At 42.7% G+C, this 20595-nt stretch overlaps 1 protein-coding gene across 2 annotated transcripts in view; it reads right to left on the bottom strand.

Moving 5' to 3' along the window:
- ccny (cyclin Y) overlaps nucleotides 1-20595 on the bottom strand; it is a 235335-nt gene that overhangs the window by 78170 nt on the left and 136570 nt on the right. Inside the window, exon 1 of one of the 2 annotated variants that reach the window (XM_080212433.1) lies at nucleotides 18736-18755. The exons of the other annotated variant lie outside the window; for it this stretch is intronic. The gene's annotated coding sequence lies outside the window, so the exon portion shown is untranslated. Of the gene's footprint in view, nucleotides 1-18735; nucleotides 18756-20595 lie in introns of those variants that run through there. 2 annotated transcript variants of the gene reach the window in all.

The following is a 20595-nucleotide window of genomic DNA, read 5'->3' as shown; positions in this document are numbered from 1 at the left end:
CCTGAAACAATCACCTTGGAAAGGCAAAGGCACATCTTTAGAAGAATCCAGACCAAATCGGGGGTTGTGTGTGTGTGTGTGTGTGTGTGTGTGTGTGTGTGTGTGTGTGTTGGGGGGGGGGGGGGGGGGGGCGGTGTGAAGGAATGTAATCTGGAAAATTCCACTCCATCCCATCTCAGGTGATTGAAACGTGTTTCCTATTATCAGGTGGAAACACTTTCTACAATGTAAAAAATGGATTTGGTCCAAATTTGTCGAGGACACAATTTATCTGCCACATTAAACTGGCTACATTCTGTATGTTGATGTAGAGGTATAAAGCGGCAGTTTAACATTATGGACTTCCAATGCATGGACAAGAAACAATATTTCCATGCAGTAACTTCCAAAGTCAATCCTGTTCAAACAGTATGTGATTGCAAGAGTCAACAATCATGAAAAGGGAGAAAGGAGGTGAGGGATCGATAACCAATTGTCTGCATAGGGCGGACGGATCAATATTATCCTAAACTTAAAACCCTGATGAAACTTTATTGGCTCATTGTCTATTGCAACACATCAAGGAACTGCAGCCTTTTGTAGTCTAGCTTCATTTGTCAAAATCTGATTACCCTGTATTTCAAAAACATGGATTATATGAATCCAAACGTAAAACAGTCTGTAAAAATACTCAACGTAAAAGATGAGACTCTGGAAAGCGTACCAGGGGCAGCAATAATCAAAGCAGAACCATTCATAATTGGTCAGAGTTCTCTACTGAGATTTATGATTTCAGTCCATTCAACTTACTTGCCTAACAATATTTCAAAATAATTTACTATGTAAAGGGCTGACATTTTGGCATAAACTACTATTGGATTACACGATTTATCATCATGCGTTGCTACCTTGCAACGCTCTGCTACACAATTATTGTGTTCCTTTTTTTTTGAAAGAAAATTAGTATAGCTCAAAAATACAGACATCACTCTGACAAATTAGCCATCGTGTAAAGAAACATCAGCCACCACCAAAAGAGAAAATGCTGGAAAATCTCAGCAGCTCTGGCAGCACGTGTAAGGCAAGAAAAGAGCTGATGTTTCGAGTCCAGATAACGTTTTGACAAACAGTCATCTGGACTCGAAACGTCAACTCTTTTCTCTCCTTACAGATGCTGCTAAGACCTGCTAAGATTTTCCAGCATTTTCTCTTTTGGTTTCAGATTTCAGCATTTGCAGTAATTTGCTTTTAACAAACAAACAAATCTTATTGCCCCTGGAGCCATGATTATGGACAACCCTGCGAGTTATCACAGGTCGAATTGAAATATCCGTCTCATGGTGACGATGCAGGAGAGGGGTTAAGCTGATGACAGCCCACATGTGTAACCTTCCTGCTCAGTAACATTGCATTCTTATCAGCATTGAAATCAGCAAAGGCCCCCATTGCAGCCAAGCAAGAGGCAAGTGGAATGCAGATATAAAAATTACATCAACGCGATCGTTTTCACAACTGGCTGATGAGGAATGACCACCCAATGTCAAACCTTGAAAGGCAGGCGATTGGCCAGATGTGGCAATGGCAGGCACAGCAGATGCACTCCACACGTACCAACCCCCACCTCATCCTGACCTTTGCTCTATGTCACAATAGGCATCCTGCAACAGGGCTAAGGGCCTGCCCCAGTCTTGAGCTTGCCAATTAACATGCAACAAGCTGTCAGAGGTTACCAAAGCCCTTGTCCAACACCAACCCTGAATCAAGGATCGTACCCTTGGACCCTCTGCATGCTAAGGCTCCCGGCTCGCTTTTCCCGGCTGCCCCTGATGGTTTCCAGAGACTGTCCTACATTATAGAGATGAGATCTGGAAGTCAAAATGACCAAAAGCCAGAACCCAACGCTGAGATTTCTGTGGCGTTGTCTCTGCCATCCCACACCGTCCATCTCAAACCCTTCTGCAAGTTGAAATCAAATCCACAGAGTTTGCAGTTGGAACAGAAACGGACACATTTCATGTGCTTCAATTTAAAGTTTCAATTTTGCCTTCTTCAATAAATTGACTAATAAATTACTCAGCGTCTCAGGAACCAGATGAAGAGTACAATTTATTGCACTGCAAATGATGGGTTGGACTAAATGGCAAGATCAGGACCAGGCTCAAATCCTGTTCGTGCCTCGAAACATGCTCTGTATTTGGCCATCATTCTTATAAAATGAAGTACAGTTGGCCATCTAGCAACCTTTATGGCTGTAATCAGTGCAATCTGGGAATTGAAACCGACACTGGGGGCCGGGGGATGCACCAAAGGGTTCATTTCTTCAAAGAAAATCAAACAGTCTCTATAATAATTCACGTATGTGGCCGATGCAATGTATATAAATGTGTTCAGCCCGTCCTGTAAAACGACAAGCCAATTCCAACATGGAAGTGCTTTGGGCTCAGCAAGGTCCCATAGCTCATACTTCATTCTGCACAGCAACTGTCAAGGCACCTTAATTTATCTGATAGTAATTTTCAAAATATTTTAATTCACAAAATAAGACGATCTGTGCTTTTTGCCAATAAAGCAAACTTTCAGATGAATCACATTTTGGAAAATGACATCACCGTACAAGAATCTGCAATTCCTTCAGAAAACAAGGAAACCGTATTTAATCTTTGAATGGACTATAATCCAGAAAGCAATCTGATTCCATTTATGGATATTTAGTTTGAGCTTTTTATTCCGAGTAATTTATCCTTCCCGCACCGGAAAGGGACAAGCAATAGAAATCACACAGGCAGTGATCCTTTGTCATGTGATGGTTACAGAATGCATGTTCCCCTCTTGCTACGGAAGCCCACAATCCAAACCAATCCCTACAGTCTGAGTATGCAGTCTAAACTTGGACATCTGAAATGATGACGATGGTGAACAAGAAACAGGCAAGTGGAATGCACGATCATGAGGCAAACAATTATAGCCTTATGCAACTGTGCTTCATTTATTCATGTTTCAAATTCCTTCAGTCTGGGTACTGCCAAAATAAAATTGAGTCGGGGTTTGATTGACCCAATGAATGAGGTGCCCGAAGGTATTGCAAACAACAAGCCTTTCGTAAAAGTGGGAAGGCATCTGGGGGTGCAAGCATGGGTCGACGTTCCTTAATTTTAGGTCAGAGTTTTTGCTTTGGATAAAAGCAAATTACTGCGGATACTAGAATCTGAAACCAAAAGAGAAAATGCTGGAAAATCTCAGCAGTCTGACAGCATCTGTAAGGATAGGGGAAAAAAATTCTCTCTTTACAGATGCTGCCAGAAAATTTTCCAGCATTTTCTCTTCTGGTTTCAGGGTTTTGCTTTGTCTGGTGGTGATCAACTTACCCAACCACAAGCCCAACTCCAGGGCCCTAATGTAACAATAAATTTTACTGGAGGAATGTGGACTCCAAACAATAACTGAAGTGTTTCAGAAGGTTGCAAAGTTCTTGATGAACTGAAATTTCTGGAGTGGAGCTATGGTTTTGGTGAGGGGAGAGTTGGAAAAGCCCTGCATTTGGATCGTGAAGATGCAAATCAAGGCTGATGTGGCTGTAACAGATACATACATAAGTAGGCAATGTTCCAGACTTGACCAGATTTGGTGATGAACCAAAGGGTGAAATTTGAAGTTCAGCCCAGAATTGAAGAAGATACCAAGCCCACAACTGAAGGTGGTTTAGTTAACTGTGTATGAATGCTGCAAAGGCATCAAGATACAACATAATGCAGTCACAAGGGATAACATTCATGACAGTACCAGTGCTATGAGCTTGGAAATATTTAAACCATGTTCATAAGTGGTGGAAATGGCACTGGGAACCAATAAAACATGCAATGAGTCTAACGAGGAAAGCAACTAAAGAACCGGCTAATAGCTGGGCAGACTGTTTGGAGAGAATTGAAGAATCTCTACGATGCAGCAGGCGGCCACATGGCCCATTGAGTCTGCACCAACCACAATCCCCACTCAGCCCCTATGCTAAGAAAACCTCATATTTACTCTGCTAATCCCCCTGACACTAGGGTTAATTGAGCACGGCCAATCGACTTAGCACATGCAGCTTTGGACTGGGGGAGGAAACAGGAGCATCCAGAGGAAACCCATGGAGACACAGGGAGAATGTGCAAACTCCATACAGACAGTGACCTTGAATCGAACCCAGGTCCCTGGCGCTGTGAGGCAGCAGTGAACCACTGTGCCGCCCCTGGTTTGTAAAGCTCTCATTTAAATTTCTCACGATGTTTCTCTCTCTGTCACGTGCAGGGTTTCTCAGTTCAGTTAAAATGTATCCTGATGTGTTTTGAGATTTTTTTAAAAATTGTTCCTGGAATTCTAGCTTCACTTCCTCTCCCTGATTGCCCTTGAGAAGGCGGTGGCAAGCTGACTTCTTGAACCTACCATGTGGTGTAGGAATACTCTCAGAGCTGTCAAGAAGGGAGTTCCATAATTATGAACCAGTGAAGAAACAGCGATATAGATCCCAATCGGGGTGCTGTGATAAGTGGTGAGCTGGGGGATTGGGAGAACTTTAAGATTCAGCAAAAGGCTACTAAAAATAGAATCAAAAGAGCTAAGATGAACTATGAAAGGAAACTAGCAGAAAACATAAAACACAGATACCAAAGCTTCTGTAAGTATCTATGACTCTAAAGTGGAAGAAAATAACATAAGAACATAAGAACATAAGAAATAGGAGCAGGAGTAGGCCATCTAGCCCTTCGAGCCTGCCCCGCCATTCAATAAGATCATGGCTGATCTGTTGTGGCTCAGTTCCACTTTCCCGCCCTCTCCCCATAACCCTTAATCCCCTCTCTTATCAAGAACCCATCAACCCGCTTCTTAAAAATATTTAGCGAGGCCGCCTCCACCACTTCAACGGGCAGAGAATTCCAGAGATTCACCACCCTTTGAGTGAAGAAGTTCCTCCTCAACTCCGTTCTAAACCGCCTCCCCTTTATCTTGAGGCTGTGCCCCCTAGTCCTACTGTCTTTTTTGAGCGGGAAGAGTCTCTCCACCTCTATCCTATCCATCCCATTCATCATCTTATACGTCTCAATGAGATCTCCCCTCATTCTTCTAAACTCTAACGAGTACAAGCCTAGTTTATTCAGCCTCTCCTCATAACGAAAGTAAATGTTAGCCCTTTAGAGGTCAATACTGGTGAGGTATTAATGGGGAACACAAAGGCACTAAACCAATATTTTGCCTATGTCTTCATGGTAAAGAATAATGAAGATTTTCCAAACATGGTTTAAATAATACAGAGCAATTTGGTGCAATAATTATCACTAGGGAGAAGATATTGAATAAACTAATGGGATTAAAGGCAGATAAGCCTCCACGACCTGATGGTCTGCACCCAAGCATATTAAAGGAGGTAGCAGCAGTGATAGTGGATGCATTGGTTGTGATATTTCAAAATTCCTTGGATTCTGGTAAGGTCCTGGTGGATTGGAAACATGCTAATGTGACACCCTTATTCAAAAAGATCATGGAATCCTAAGGTACTGTCAAAGGAGCCACGGTGAGTTGTTACACAGTGCACCAGTTCACAAAATGGCACACAATGCTGCCACCGTGCATCAGTGGTGGAGGAAGTGTATATTTGTGGGCAAAGTGCCCATCAAGCAAGCTTCTTTGCACTGTATAGGGTTCAGCTTCTTCAGTGTTGTTGGAGCTGTGCTCGTCCAGGTAAATGGACAGTATTCCGTCACACTCCCGACTAGTGCCTTAAAGAAGGTGGACAGTTTTGGGGAGTCAGGAAATGAGTTACTCACTGCAGAGTTCTGACCTACCCTTGTAGATACAGTATTTACCCGGCTGGTCCTGTTCAGTTTCGAGTCAATGGTAACCCCAGAATTTTGATAGTGAGGATTCAATGATGGTAATGCCACGGAATATCATGAAGAGGTGGTTCGATTCTCTCTTGTTGGAGATGGTTACTGCCTGGAACTTATAGCATGCATGTTCTTGCCATTTACCAGCCCAAGACTAGATATTATCCAGGTCTTGTTTCATTTGAACATGGACTGCTTCAGTATCTGAGGCATCATGAATGCTGTTAAATATTACACAAACATCAGTCAATTCCGACCTCCAGTCAGAGTGAAGGGGTTGATGATGCAGCTGAAGATAGTTGGGTCTAAGACAGTACCCCGAGGAGTTCCTGCTGTGATGTCCTGGAAATGAGATGATGGACCTCCAGTCACCACAACCATCTTCCTTTGTGCCAGGCATGACTCCAAGTAGTGGAGAGTTTGTTCCCTGATTCCATTTACTTCAGTCTTTTAAGAGGGTTCTTTGATACCACATTTTGTTACATGCTGCTTTGATGTCAAGGCAGACACTTTCATCTCACCTTATTTAACTGTGTATCACAGGGCTCTTACAAAACAGCAGAGAGCATGAAAACACTCTTCAATGACTTAGCTTGATGGTGATAGGCTGACCTACAGCCCATGGAGAAAGATAAATTATCGACTTCAGCACTCAAATCCTTTGACTGACGCTGACTATGACAAAGGGTCACTCAGATTCGAAACATTGGCTCTGTTCTCTCTCCACAGATGCTGTCAGACCTGCTGAGACTTTCCAGCATTTTCTGTTTTTGTATTGACTGTTTTCCTAGAACCATAAGACATAGGAGCAGAATTAGACCACTCGGCCCATCGAGTCTGTTCCATCATTCAATCATGGCTGATTTTTTTTCTCATCCCATTCTCCTGCCTTTTCCCATAACCCCTGATCCCCTTATTAATCAAGAACCTATCTATTTCTGTCTTAAAAACACTCAATAACCTGGTCTCCACAGCCTTCTGCGGCAAAGAGTGCCACAGATTCACCACTCTCTGGCTGAAGAAATTCCTCCTCATCTCTGTTTTAAAGAATCATCTGTCCCTTAATCCTGAGGTTATGCCCTCTGATTCTAGTTTTTCCTACTAGTGGAAACATCCTCTCCACGTCCACTCTATCCAGGCCTCACAGCATCCTGTAAGCTTCAATAAGATCCCCCCTCATCCTTGTAAACTCCAATGGAGTACAGACCCAGAGTCCTCAACCATTCCTCATATGACAAGCTCTTCATTCCAGGGATCATCCTGTCCTTGTTCTCAGCCACTCATCATTTCTTGAAGAGAATTTTCTCAAGGCTTCCGTCACTTCATTTATCATAAGTTGAATAAAAAACCTAGGAACTTGTCAATTTCAGTGTCTAAAATGCAACAGTTATGGGTGCAGAGTGGGAGAAGTCAAGGAAATCATTCCTAGCGTGTGCAACTTTCGAAAAAATATCAGTAACATCGCACATATTTAGTTCTGCTAAAAAAAATTAGATTTAAGATCCATGCACTAACCTAATACAAAATCATCACTTTTATGCAATTCCCTTTCATAATGCATTAGATAAATGCAGTAGCTTTGCTCAGAAACACATCCGATTCATCACTCCAAAAAAATTCTTCATTTCAAGCTCTCCAACTGGAAAGTTTTCCAAAATAAATACTAACGTGCAAACTCAATTAGAATCCATTTTTGCAATCAAAAATCTTACGCACAGTTTCAACACACTTATTTACACCGACAGTTCAAAGCTCTAGACATTCAGAGTGCTGTTAAATTCAAATCAAATAATCTGCATTGAAAAGGTACTGCTTGCAAATTAACATGAATTAGAGGGGAACATCCTACAAGTTTCCTAGCAACCGACATCAAATGCGCCAAAAGCTATCAATGCACGTACTGGCAGCATCAGATTTGGCAAGAAAAAGACAAAAACTGGTTATTGAATTAAATTATTCTACACTTAGGATGCAAGCTTCAGAAAAATAGATGAGGGGAAATAATCTCGGTTCCTGACCAATTCCAATAAGGTTTAATGTTTTGATGAAAATGCAACAGCAGCAAGTTCATGAAGCAAGTATTCCAGACACTTAAGGCAGAGGCATTCTATTCTCTGCATGTATTTGCCTCATAACATCAAGGCGATCATAATAAAATATTGACCCAATTTTCACAGCATTTTTAACTAAATTGCAGGAAGCCTCACAAACAGCAATGAGCTTCCTTTGGGGTGGCGTGGTGGCACAGTGGTTAGCACTGCTGCCTTACAGCACCAAAAACCTGGGTTTGATTCCTGGTTTAGGTCACTGTCTGTGTGAAGTCTGCACATTCTCCCCGTGTCTGCGTGGGTTTTCTCCGGGTGCTCCGGTTTCCTCCCACAGTCCGAAAGGCATGCTGGTTATTGCGTTGGCCATGCTAAATTCTCCCACAGTCTACCGGAATAGGCACTAGAGTTTGGCAACTAGGGGATTGTCACAGTAACTTCATTGCAGTGTTGATGCAAGCCGACTTGTGACATTAATAAATAACCTTAATCTTTTATAGTCAGTTCATACAACATCTCAGTTTTAACTAATATGTGAAAAAGTTCAGCCAGCTGACCATCAAACTGCTCAAATCAATAATGAGGCCAATTTAAGAAACCTCAGAGCCATTGGGAAACAAATGTTTCAAAGTTTTAAGTACTCTTGGCATTCAACGGGATTACCATTACTGATTCCCCCATCATCCTGGGGGCCACCATTGACCAGTAACCTCAGGGCAAGTAACTCATCTCCTAACCACCCAGAGCCTGTCTGCCAGCCACAAGGCACAAGTCAAGAACTTGGGCAACTTCTCCTCACTTGCCTAGATGAGATCAGCCTCAACAACACTCGAGAAGCTCAACTCCATCCACGACAAAACAGCCTGCTTGATTGGCACTCTATCCACTATCTTCAACATCCACTCTCTCCACCATGGATAGGCTATGGCAAGAGTGTGTACCATTGACAAGATGCACTGCAGCAACTTACCAAGGCTCCTTAGATAAATCTGCAATCTCCAAAATAATAAGGGCAGCAGATGTATGGGAACACCACCATCTGCAGGCCCAAGCCACACACCATGCTGACTTGAACATCAATTACTGTTCCTTTATTGGTGCAGGGTTGAAATCTTGGAACACCCTTTGTAACAGCATGGAGGTAACACACACATTTCCACTCTGTGAAGGTTTTATCCCTCATCACCCGTCCACCTATTCCATCCCAAGTGACACGATCCTTGATTAGCTTTTTCGAGGCACACACCCAGAGGTACAACTATGGGTAGTGGACCGACCGCAAGGTGTAAAGATGGTGGATGGACACCCACCAATAAGATTGACTTGTCCTGGGTGATGTGGATGTCATGAGTACAATCACAGCAGCACCCATCCAGGCAAGTGAAGAGTATCTCAGTCCTGACCTCGTGCTCTGCAGATGGTGGACAGGCTTCAGAGAATCATTCAAATTTTTGACCCTTTGAAGTTGCCACAAATGAGGTAGTTGAGTTTCTGGTCAGCAGTGCAGCGATCGATTCCCTGGCAACTGCTTCAAGGCAGACGGAAGGGAGATCAGGGACAAAAACTGAAATTTCTTGGGCTTATCTTTATTGCAAATATTCGAATTCAGTTTTGCTAAGGATTCTGACATCAGTGTGTTTTTTTCCTAGCCAAGGGAAAGGTGCAACTCATTTGAAAGCGTGTTGCTGAAACCTTCCCCTTGGCAGCTGACTGATGCTTCTTTAACATCTGAATCACTTGATTTTGGACCATGGCTTTTGATCAAAAGATCAATGGACTTGTTTCAATTAGCAGCCTGGCTTCTCTGATGCAAAAGAAATGATTTGTTCTATTTGTTCACAGCAAGTCGGTCAGCCCAATATGCAGGTCCAACCCATTTTCTCAAATCACGTTTAGAGGCCTATACTCAGCATGCAAGTCAACGACATGTTTTCTGCTCAGAAACACTATATTTTAGGAGCCACTCTCAATTTTTTACTCTTCTTCTAAGTTGGCACCTGCAATCAAGCAGGCAGCACAGGCCACGGTTCCAAGACGACATGCAGGATTTTAAGATGTGCAGGCCCCACTCGTAGCGCACCACACGCGGCAAACGGCAAACAGAAATGGGACCTCCAACAAAAAGCACAAAGTACAAAACTTGGCTGATCTGTCAGTTGACTGCGCTGCAACTGAGGAAATTTAGCGTTCATGGGAAAACTGCTGGGATAATTTAAGAATGAGTCTACCCTGAGGAAAGAGCCCCAAGACCAACACAGACCGAGAGCAGGGACTGGCCAGTGGCAAAATTGAAAAGCCTGCATTGGAGCAGGTCCTGACAAAAAAATTGCTCGATTTCTGGTGACAAAGAAAGCAATGTGTACAGGTGCGTTTAAGCAGGTCAAGTCAAACCAGGGCAGCACGGTGGCGCAATGGTTAACACTGCTGCCTCACAGCGCCAGGGACCCGGGTTCAATTCTGGGCTTGGGTCACTGCCTGGGTGGAGTCTGCACGGCCGTGTCTGCGTGGGTTTCCTCCAGGTGCTCTGGTTTCCTCCCACATTCCAAAAGATGCACTGGTTAGGTGTATTGACCATGCTAAATTCTCCCTCAGTGTACCCGAGCACGCACCAGAGTGCGGCAACAAGGGGATTGTCACACTAACTTCATCGCAGCATTGATGCAAGCCTACTTGTGACATTAATAAATAATCTTTAAAGCCCAACATCCAGCAAAGACTTCAGGGCAGCAACTAGCTGGTGCAGCCACTTAAATGGCACAAAAACATTTCTCGTGCTATGGTAGAAGATGAGATCATTCAGAGAGGACCAAAAGATACCCATGCCAAAATGACCAGCATCCAGTGATTCATCTGCAGACAGAAATAAAAACACGAGTACCTATTATATCACCTCAACAATGTGGATGAAACATCCGTGAATATTAATATGTTCGCAAGCCAAACTATGGAGTGGAAAGATTCAAAGAGTTCAAGTGAAATCCACAGGATGTGAAAAGGACAAAATGCATGGTGATACTAGCCTACATGACCAATGAAACAAAATTAAAGCCTATGGATATTTCCAAATGTAAAACCATCTCGAAAATCAAGCTCCCTGTCGCGGTTTCTGTGCATGTCCATGACATGGATGAGGATGGAGTGAAGTTATGGATTGATAATGTGATGGAACAGGTACCCCAGTGGTCTACAGAAAGTATGCAGCGTATTAGTGTGGGACATGTTCAGGTCCCATATAACCGATGAGATTCTGAGCCCCCCCCACCTTCTGTTAAACTCCTACAGGGCCCATAACATTCAGCCCACTGTTTTAACTGCATGTGTTAATTCCCCCAACAGAAAAGCACTCTACCCTCACTGACATTCCTACTTCATACCATCGACCAACATGACGGGAGCGAGAATCAAATTAATTCTTGTTGGAGACACCAAAGAAGCTTTAAAAATATGCATTTCACTGATGGTTATTATAAAGTTGTCCCTGCTCCATTCTAAGAGGGAACATCAGCTCAGCTTTTGAAACATTCAAATGCACCCTCAGTTATTCAGTAAAGGCTTAACCCTCTCTCCACTTAGAAATCTAATCATTTCACAAGTCTACTAAATAGGATTCTGGCAAGATTAACAAACTTGTTTTGACAGGCAGAGTGGTGGCAGGAATTGTCTAAGAAATCTAATGATTCTGCAGGGAGCAGTAAAAGGTACTGATTGTGATGATTCAATTGCTGTTGTGGCAAAAGGACAAACGTTTTATTCTTTGTACAGCGTTCCTTTCAGCAGAATACATAGTTAAAAAGGACACTACATTCTTCTAGGGACATTGATAGTCAATGACTCCCAAAACAATACCCTAAGTTGCCAAGGTAGTATCAATATCGGTCAGAAAAGGCAGTAGAATTTTTGTACTGCAATTTAGTATAAGGAAAGTACAAGAACAGCATAATAGATATTCTTGATTGTGGAATTTCATTCTTAGCATTTAAAGACATTCATCATCCTGGCCTGGGAATATATCATCATCCTTTCATTGTCATAGAATCCCTACAGTGCAGAAGGTGGCCATTTGGCCCATCAAGTGTGCACTGACAACAATCCCACCAAGGCCCTACTCGCTTGGTCAAAATCCTGGAACCCCTCCCTAACAGCACTGTGGGTGTACCTACAGCTCAGGGCAGCAGCTCATCATCACCTTCTCAAAGGGAACTAGGGCTGGCACAGTAGTTAGCACTGCCACCGCACAGTGACAGGGGCCAGCCTGGAGTCTGCGCATTCTCTGCGTGCTCCAGTTTCCTTCCACGTTCTGAAAGACATGCTGGTTAGGTGCTTTGGCCATGCTAAATTCTCCCTCAGTGTACTAAATAGGCGCTGGATTGTGGCGACTTGGGGATTTTCACACTAATTGTACTTCAGTGTTAATGTAAGCCTACTTGCGATATTAATAGATAAAGTTTAAACTTTAAAACTAGGAATGGGCAATAAATGTTGGCTTAGCCAGTGATGCCTACATCCCATAATTTTTTTTTGAAAAAGCAAACCAGAAATCAAGGTACAGGAATCGCATTCTGATGGCAAGTTGAAAAAGTATTTTTCTCTCCAGATGCTGCCTGATCTGAGCATGTTCAACATTTTGCAGAATCATAACACGCTGAAGGTGCCATTTGGCCCATCAAGTCTCCACCGACCACAATCCCACCCAGGCCCTATTCCCACAACCCCACATATTTACCCTGCTAATCCCCTAATACTAAGGTCAATTTATCATGGTCAACCAACCTAATCCACACATCTTTGCACTGTAGAAAACCGGAGCACCTGGACGAAACCCGCACAGATATGGAGAGAATGTGCAAACTCGACGCAGACAGTGACCCAAGGCCGGAATTGAACCCAGGTCCTTAATATTGTGAGGCAGCATTGCTCACTACTGTGTCAACATGCTGCCCAGAATTTTATGTTTCATTTCAGATTTCCAACGTATTTTTCTTCAATGTCAGAGACTTCATTAACTGTGAAAGACAAGGAAATGAAGACTAAGAGCAACGGCACAAAGGAGGAGAGTTTCAGGTTTGACTGTGATGTGTTCAACAATCAAACTGACTGGGCTTAACTGTGAAGACGGCCATAGGCTGAGGCCCACTTGCTTTCAATCCACCAAATTAGAAGCTCATATTCTTAATATTGCTTCAAGGAAACTACAGCACAACTATTACCTCACTAATTTCAATATAAACTATTCCGGAGAAGAGATTTTTAATTCTGTATGCAATCTCTGAGTTGTGAAAGGCTCACCACAGATAAGGCTGTTACAGAATTTCAGTCTTCAGTTTTACGGTTCATTGCTGAGTGACTACATGGCAAACATTTAAAATATTTTACTTGAAATTACTATTATTCCCTTTCCTCTCACTAGCCAATGCTAGTAGCAGATCCCTGGTATAGCGACTCCTCTTCATGCACAAGTCCAGATCACAACCATCAAAATGGGGCAGCACAGTGGTTAGCACTGCTGCTTCACAGCACCAGGGACCTGGGTTCGATTCCCAGCTTGGGCTACTGTCCGTGTGGAGTTTGCACATTGTTCCCACGTCCACGTGGGTTTCCTCTGGCTGCTCTGATTTCCCCCTACAATCTGAAAGTCGTGCTGATTCAGTGCATTGGCCGTGCTAAATTCTCCCTCAGTGTACCCCAACAGGCACTGGACTGTGGCGACTAGGGGAATTTCACAACAACTTCACTGCAGTGTTAATGTTAGCCTTACTTGTGACAAATAATTAAACTTTAGACTATTACATTATGGGAGCATAGCAAACAAACCAAATATTCAGTTCACAAGTGCACTTCTCAGCATGACACTGATCAGACTTTTAAACCATGGACGATTTCCCCCTCCTCTGTCCCTCTAGGAAGATGTTAGGGTTAAGTGCAAGAAATGAAAGGTTACAGCTACCAGGGAAGGTTTGATGTGTTGAAGCTTTTTCCTTCAGAAAGGGGATGCTGAAAATCTGATAGAGGTCTTTTGATTCAATAGAAAGCTTACAAAGTGGGCAGTTAATTGATAGATGAATGGGACGTATGAGACGTATAAGATGATGAATGGGATGGATAGGATAGAGGTGGAAAGACTCTTCCCGCTCAAAAAAGACAGTAGGACTAGGGGGCACAGCCTCAAGATAAAGGGGGGGCGGTTCAGAACGGAGTTGAGGAGGAACTTCTTCACTCAAAGGGTGGTGAATCTCTGGAATTCTCTGCCCGTTGAAGTGGTGGAGGCTGCCTCGCTAAATATTTTTAAGAAGCGGGTTGATGGGTTTTTGATAAGAGAGGGGATTAAGGGTTATGGGGAGAGGGCGGGAAAGTGGAACTGAGCCACGACAGATCAGCCATGATCTTATTGAATGGCGGGGCAGGCTCGAAGGGCCAGATGGCCTACTCCTGCTCCTATTTCTTATGTTCTTATGTTCTTATGAACATAGATGAGCGCGAGGTGATGCACTTTGACAGGAACAACAGAAACATCACCTCCACCTTAAAAATAAGAAACTGAATGAACCAAAAGAGTAAAGGCGTTGAGTAATATTGATGAACAAATCATTATGAGCAGCATCACAGCTCAGCAAGCTCACAGCGTAGTGATTCATTTCTAGGGACATAGAATTCAATGTAGTGAAATGATGTTAAATTACAAAAGGACCTGACCTTGGTCAGGCTGCACTTCCTCTGCTCAATTCTGGTCTCTGTACTATAAAAAAGGGCAAAGAAGCCCTGAAGAGAGTGCAAAAAACATTAATAAATATTGCACCAGAACAAAGACATTCAAACTAACGGGAGAATGTGATCAGGCTGGAATCCTTCTATTCAGAAAATAGAAAACTTAAAAGGAAATCTGATTGAGGTCATTAAAATTATGAATGGACTGGACAGGATAAATTTGGGTTTTCATTTGTGGAAGATTCCAAACCTTGGGGCAACATTTAGAACAGACTTACTAATAAATTCAAAAAGCGCACCAAGGAGACATTACCCGATCAGTTTTTTTTATTCATTCGTGGGACATGGGCATCACTGGCTGGCCAGCACTTATTGCCCTAGGTGCTCTTAGACAGCAGTTAAGGGTCAACCACATTGCTGTGGGTTCTGGAGTCACATGTAGGCCAAACCAGGCATTAGTGAACGAGATGGGTTTTTCCAACAATCGATCATGGTCATCAGTAGATTCTTACTCCAGAGATTTTTTTTATTGAATTCAGATTCCATCTGCCATGGTGGGATTTGAACCCAGGTCCACAGAACATTAGCTGAGTTTCTGGATTAATAGTCTGGTTGCACGGTGGTCCAGTGGATAGGCTGCTGCCTCACAGCACCAGGGACCCAGGTTCAATTCCCGGCTTGGGTGACTGTCTGTGCAGAGTCTACACGTTCTCCCCGTGACTGCGTGGGTTTCCTCCAGGTGCTCCGGTTTCCTCCCACAGTCTGAAAGATGTGCTGGTTAGGTGCACTGGCCATGCTAAATTGCCCCTTAATGTCCCTGGATGTATGGATTAGATGGATTAGCTAGGTAAAAATATGGGATTACGAGGATAGGGCTTAGGTGAGATTGTTGTCACTGCAGACTTGATGGACCGAATGACTTTTTTCTGCACTGAAGGCTTTCAATGATTAACGTAAACCATTCTTATAGCTCACTGCTGCCTCAGTCTGAAAGTATCTCTTTTTTTTAGGGTATAATCCGTGTACTTGGCTTCTTGAAGAAACTTCACTGCTTCACCACATATTTACAAGTAACATCTCCCAACCTACAGCCCGCAATTCTTCTTTCATCCTTCGATAGTTAACCTCGTTTGAACTGCATTAGGATTTTTTTTCTAAAAGAAAACGCACATTGTGCGCAAGAGTGAAAAAATATGCATTTCGACCGCACTGTTCAAAATTTCAGGACAGCCAAAAGTGCTGCGCAACTGATCAAGTACTTCTGTAGTGCCTTCACTATTGGAACACAGCAGCCAACGTACACCCAGCCTTACTGCCCATGGGACCTTTGACGTCCACCTGTATAGATTGTCCTATAGCACAAGAAAGAAAGAACAGTACAGTGCAGGAACAGGCCCTTCAGCCCACCAACACTGTGCCTACTACCAATAATTGAGAAACTGGCTTCATTTTACCCAATGCTTTAATGCGTTCACCTTGGAAAGGCTCCAGCTATATATAATCCATGTCTGGTATTTCGGACATGCAACCTTGCTAATGACAAAGCACTGGTAACATTAACAATCACAGCAACGTCAAATCTGCAACCTGATGCATTTTCTTTTAAATATAGCAATTCTATTGTTTTCTTTAAGCCAGGAATTCATTTAAAAAAAGCTTTACAGAGTCATCCATTTACTGTTCATCCTCTGCTAATTTTCACCAGAGTGTGGTCTTTGCATACTGTGCAGTTTTCAGGACTGAAACAATACTCATCAGTCCCAGTTCATTCTCTTTCATGAATGCACTTCACGGTTGAACAGTTCAGACACTGGTGAAGTGAAAATTTATAACTTTTTCGCAGACACTTAACGTCTGAAGGGGACAGACAAGCCGTGGAATTCAAGCAACCTTCCCATAGTGGTTGCTGGATCAGAGTTATACTGCACTCAAGGCCAAGGGAAGAGATTTACGGAGAAGAATTTTCCTCATCTAAGAGCAGGATTTCATTGATGCCCACTGGGCAACGTCGTGATTTTCATGGGAAAAATGGGGGTGAGTCATGAATGCCATCAATGTCCCTGAGTGCCAAGTGGTAAAATGGAATCCAACCTACTTTGTCTCCATGTCAATTATGAAGAATTTCCTCATTTTTTTCCCATCTCCATTTCCCTACAAACACATTTAGAACAAACCTGCGCACTAAATTTAACTTAGCTGCTGAGGGCTCATTGACTCATTCTCCCATCTGTCCACAAGTTCACCATTACATTGGAAGTCAGGGCTTTGCAATCGACAGTCATGTAGTGAGCCGCTTTCTGTGATCTTGCGAGGTAGGTGAAACGGGAGAAGTAACAACTTCAACACACTGTCTCTGGTAACTGCAGTTGATTTTCTGCTAGTTGTGAGGAAAAGAAACATCAAACATACAACTTGCAGATGGGATTTTCTGAGAAGGAGCTCGGAGGGAATTTCAGCTTCAAATGTTTAAAAAGGCTGTTTAAAATGCCTTTCTTGATTTGTTAGTGTAAATATTTTAGTGCCTATTGTGATGAATTGATTTTGCCATAATTTCAGTGCAAAAGTTACACTGGGGGCAGCACTGACTGGGAAAATACATCCACTTGCATCTGTTGCATTTACATTTTTAGCTTTTGAATTTATAGCAATGAATTAAGCACAGGATTCAAAAAGGTCATTCAATCAATCTCACTCACTGCCAATATCATTTCTGACCAGTTTACCTTGACATACACAAGGTTCCAAAATAGAGGCCCCAAGGTCACCAAATTTCTCAACTTTTCCCTACTTGGTGGACTTCAGTATATTGTTCCCATTGCTACGCGTTATTTATTTTTCCATATCAATGGCCATCTTTTCCTTCGGATAGCTAACGTTGTCAGCTTTTGTTTGAGTAGCGCCAGCCATGAATTAGGTGCTGACTCAGACGTTGTGGGATCAGTCCCACTCCAGAGACGGGAAATGCAAAAATATCCTCGGCTGACCTAAGAATAGAGAAGATATAGAATCTCTACAGTGCAGAATGTGGCCATTCGGTCCATCGAGCCTGCACCAACAAGCCCACCCAGATCCTACCCCATCACCCCAAATATTTATCCCACTAATTCCTCTAGCTTACGTACCCCGCGACACTAAGGGACAATTTAGCATGGGCAATGCACCTAAGCCACACATCTTTGGACAGAGGGGAAACGACAGAGAGGAAACTAAAGCACCCAGAGGAAACGCATGCAGACACAAATTCCACAGAGACAATGACCCATATCAGGAATCAAACCCAGGTCTCTGGAGATGTGACGCAACAGTGCTAACCACTGTGCCGCCCAAATTTCGGCCAAGTAGTGAGGGAGTGCTGCGTTGTCAGAGGTGCGCCTTCACTTGTGATATTAAGGTGGATCACCATCGGTTCAGAAAAAACCCCAGGAGACTATTTCAGAGTAGAGTAGGGGCACTGTGCCCTGGCTAATATTTATCCTTGAGTCAACACCATCAAAAACATGATTTAGTCATTCCCACAACGCTCTTCATGGGAGTTCTTTGTGCACAAATTGATTGCTGCATTTGCTAGATTCCAACAGTGACTACACTTTAAAGTATTTCATTGGATATAAAATGTTCAGTTACATCCTTGGGTCATGAAAGGAACTATATAAACCCAAGTCTTTTTCACTTACTTTTGGAAGTTAAGACAAGAACTCCCTGTGAATGTCCATGATTGCATGCTATTCCAAGGAGTGTACTAATATTTGCAGGAGTCTCCTGTACACAGACCTTTAATGATAATAACTGCTGACTGACAAGCTTACCCAAGTAAGGATTGGTTAAACTCTCAATTAAACACATCAGTTAGACTGCCACTGAGCTCTCCCCTCGCAGATCTGTCAACATTGAACAAATCCTAGCAGAGAGATTGCCCGTCATGTGTAAAATGAACCAGAGTTAAACCTGCATCTGTCTCAAAAAGCTAAATAAGCCTTTCATTTCAAGAGTACAGCGACGTAATCACTACAGCACAGGGCTGGAGATCAAGAGTTTGAATCCCACCGTGGCATATTGAAAAATTAAATCCACGAAAATCTGCTCAATTATAAATTAGCACCAGAAAAATAAATGAAACTTTTGAACTTAAACATTAAAATCATAATTACTTCACGGTGGCACAGTGATTAGCACTGCTGCCTCACAGCACCAGGGACCGGGTTCGATTCCCAGTTTGGGTCACCGTCTGTGTGGAGTCTGCACATTCTCCCCCTCTCTGCATGGGTTTCCTCCAGGTGCTGCAGTTTCCTTCCACAGTCCGAAAGACGTGCTGGTTAGGCACACTGGCCGTGCTAAATTCTCTCTGTGTACCCAAACAGGCGCCGGAGTGTAGTGGCTAGGGAACTTCCACAGCAACTTCATTGCAGTGCTAATGTCAGTCTCCTTGTGATGCTAATAGATAAACTTTAAAACTAATGTGTGTCAGCAAAGGGAATTTGCATACCTGCCCCTCCCTCCATCACCATTGGATCTGGCCTACTTGCGACTTTGGTGATTGACTTATAAGGCACTTTGAAGAGACCAAAAAAGTTGTTCAATTGCACAATCACGAGAAGGTTCATCTTCTCAATGCAACCAAGGATGGGCACTAAGTGCATCCTTTTCAATGTGTACAAACCTGGAGGTCTACATTTATTAATAACAAGCGCATTGCAAAAAAAATTATTGAATTTCTAACCTTATTGTAAATCTGCCTTCAAAAGACGTGATTAGTGATTGCTGCAGTCAGTATTGTAAAATATACTACTAACCTAGGAGAATCTTCTGGGATTAAAATGCTGGGCCAATAATTCAAAAGTCAGGTGTTTAATAAATTGGGTGATTTGTGGACTGGTGCCAGGAAGATTAAATCAGAGTTACTGGGTCGTAAAAACTTTCAACCTTAATCTGCGGTGACCTACCACACAAGACGTCCATTTGCACAGTATGCGGTTGACTCTGAATGCCCTCTTAAATGGCAGGGGTGAGCATTAAGTGCAACTTTACAGTGCGAAATAATAAGGGACAAAGATTTGGACACAGTGCAGGAATAGGAGGTTAAGAGAGTTAATTTCCTGTAAAAATTCACATAAAGTATTACTTCTTCTCTAAAGTCAAGACAAGCTCGCAAGGCATGTTGAGGCTTAACCCCTCTCAACAACGCAAATTCGCTGATTAACTCAAACACACTAAGAAGGAAGAAAGCATATAACACAAGGCTCTGATAACTAAGAAACACAATCAGGTCAAAGAAGTATAAATTCTAAGTTATATAAAGTAAAGTCTGATCAGCATGACTGTCAACAGAGACAAGCCAGGGCATGAGTTTGAACAATTTCTTCATAATAGGTGGTCTTTTTACCAAACATGGAAAAATTAATGGGGGTGGTCTCGTCACAAGCAAAAGAAACACCACGTTATGCAATTTAATTATACAGCCTGAAAATTCACCTATAAATATTTGAAAATAATTCAGATAGCTTGAAATTCATTTCAAGGGCAGAATGAATCTCACTTGGGGATTAAGGCAACCTTTATGGACATTTCTGTAACAATTAAAGCTTAAACTTGGATTCCCCAATTGAAATAAGGTTTAGCTTCATTTTTCCTCGATCTATCGAATGCTGCAATTTACGTTTACCACCTCCACACTGAATTGCACATTCAGTTCTTTTAATAATTTCCGTGTGTTTATAAATTTGTTTCAGTTTTCTGTATCAAAAAACGAAACTCCATTATTCCTGTAACGGGGGAACTCATAATTGAAGAATTCCTCCTCCCCAGACTTGCACAATATCCCAGGAAAATTACAATCTGGCTGTAACTTATTAAAAGATATAAGGCTACCCAGAAATGGGAAACCCTGTTCATTTACCATGGCTAATCTCCCTAGCCTACACATCTTTGGGCACTAAGGGGCAATTTAGTATGGCCCATCCAGCATAGCCCATCCCACTATGGGAGGAAACCCACGCAGACGTGCATACTGT

This window comes from Carcharhinus amblyrhynchos, chromosome 2 (genome assembly GCF_965287045.1).
Source record: "Carcharhinus amblyrhynchos chromosome 2, sCarAmb.v2.hapA, whole genome shotgun sequence".
Lineage (NCBI taxonomy): Eukaryota > Metazoa > Chordata > Chondrichthyes > Carcharhiniformes > Carcharhinidae > Carcharhinus > Carcharhinus amblyrhynchos.
This window is presented reverse-complemented; position numbering and strand designations above follow the sequence as displayed.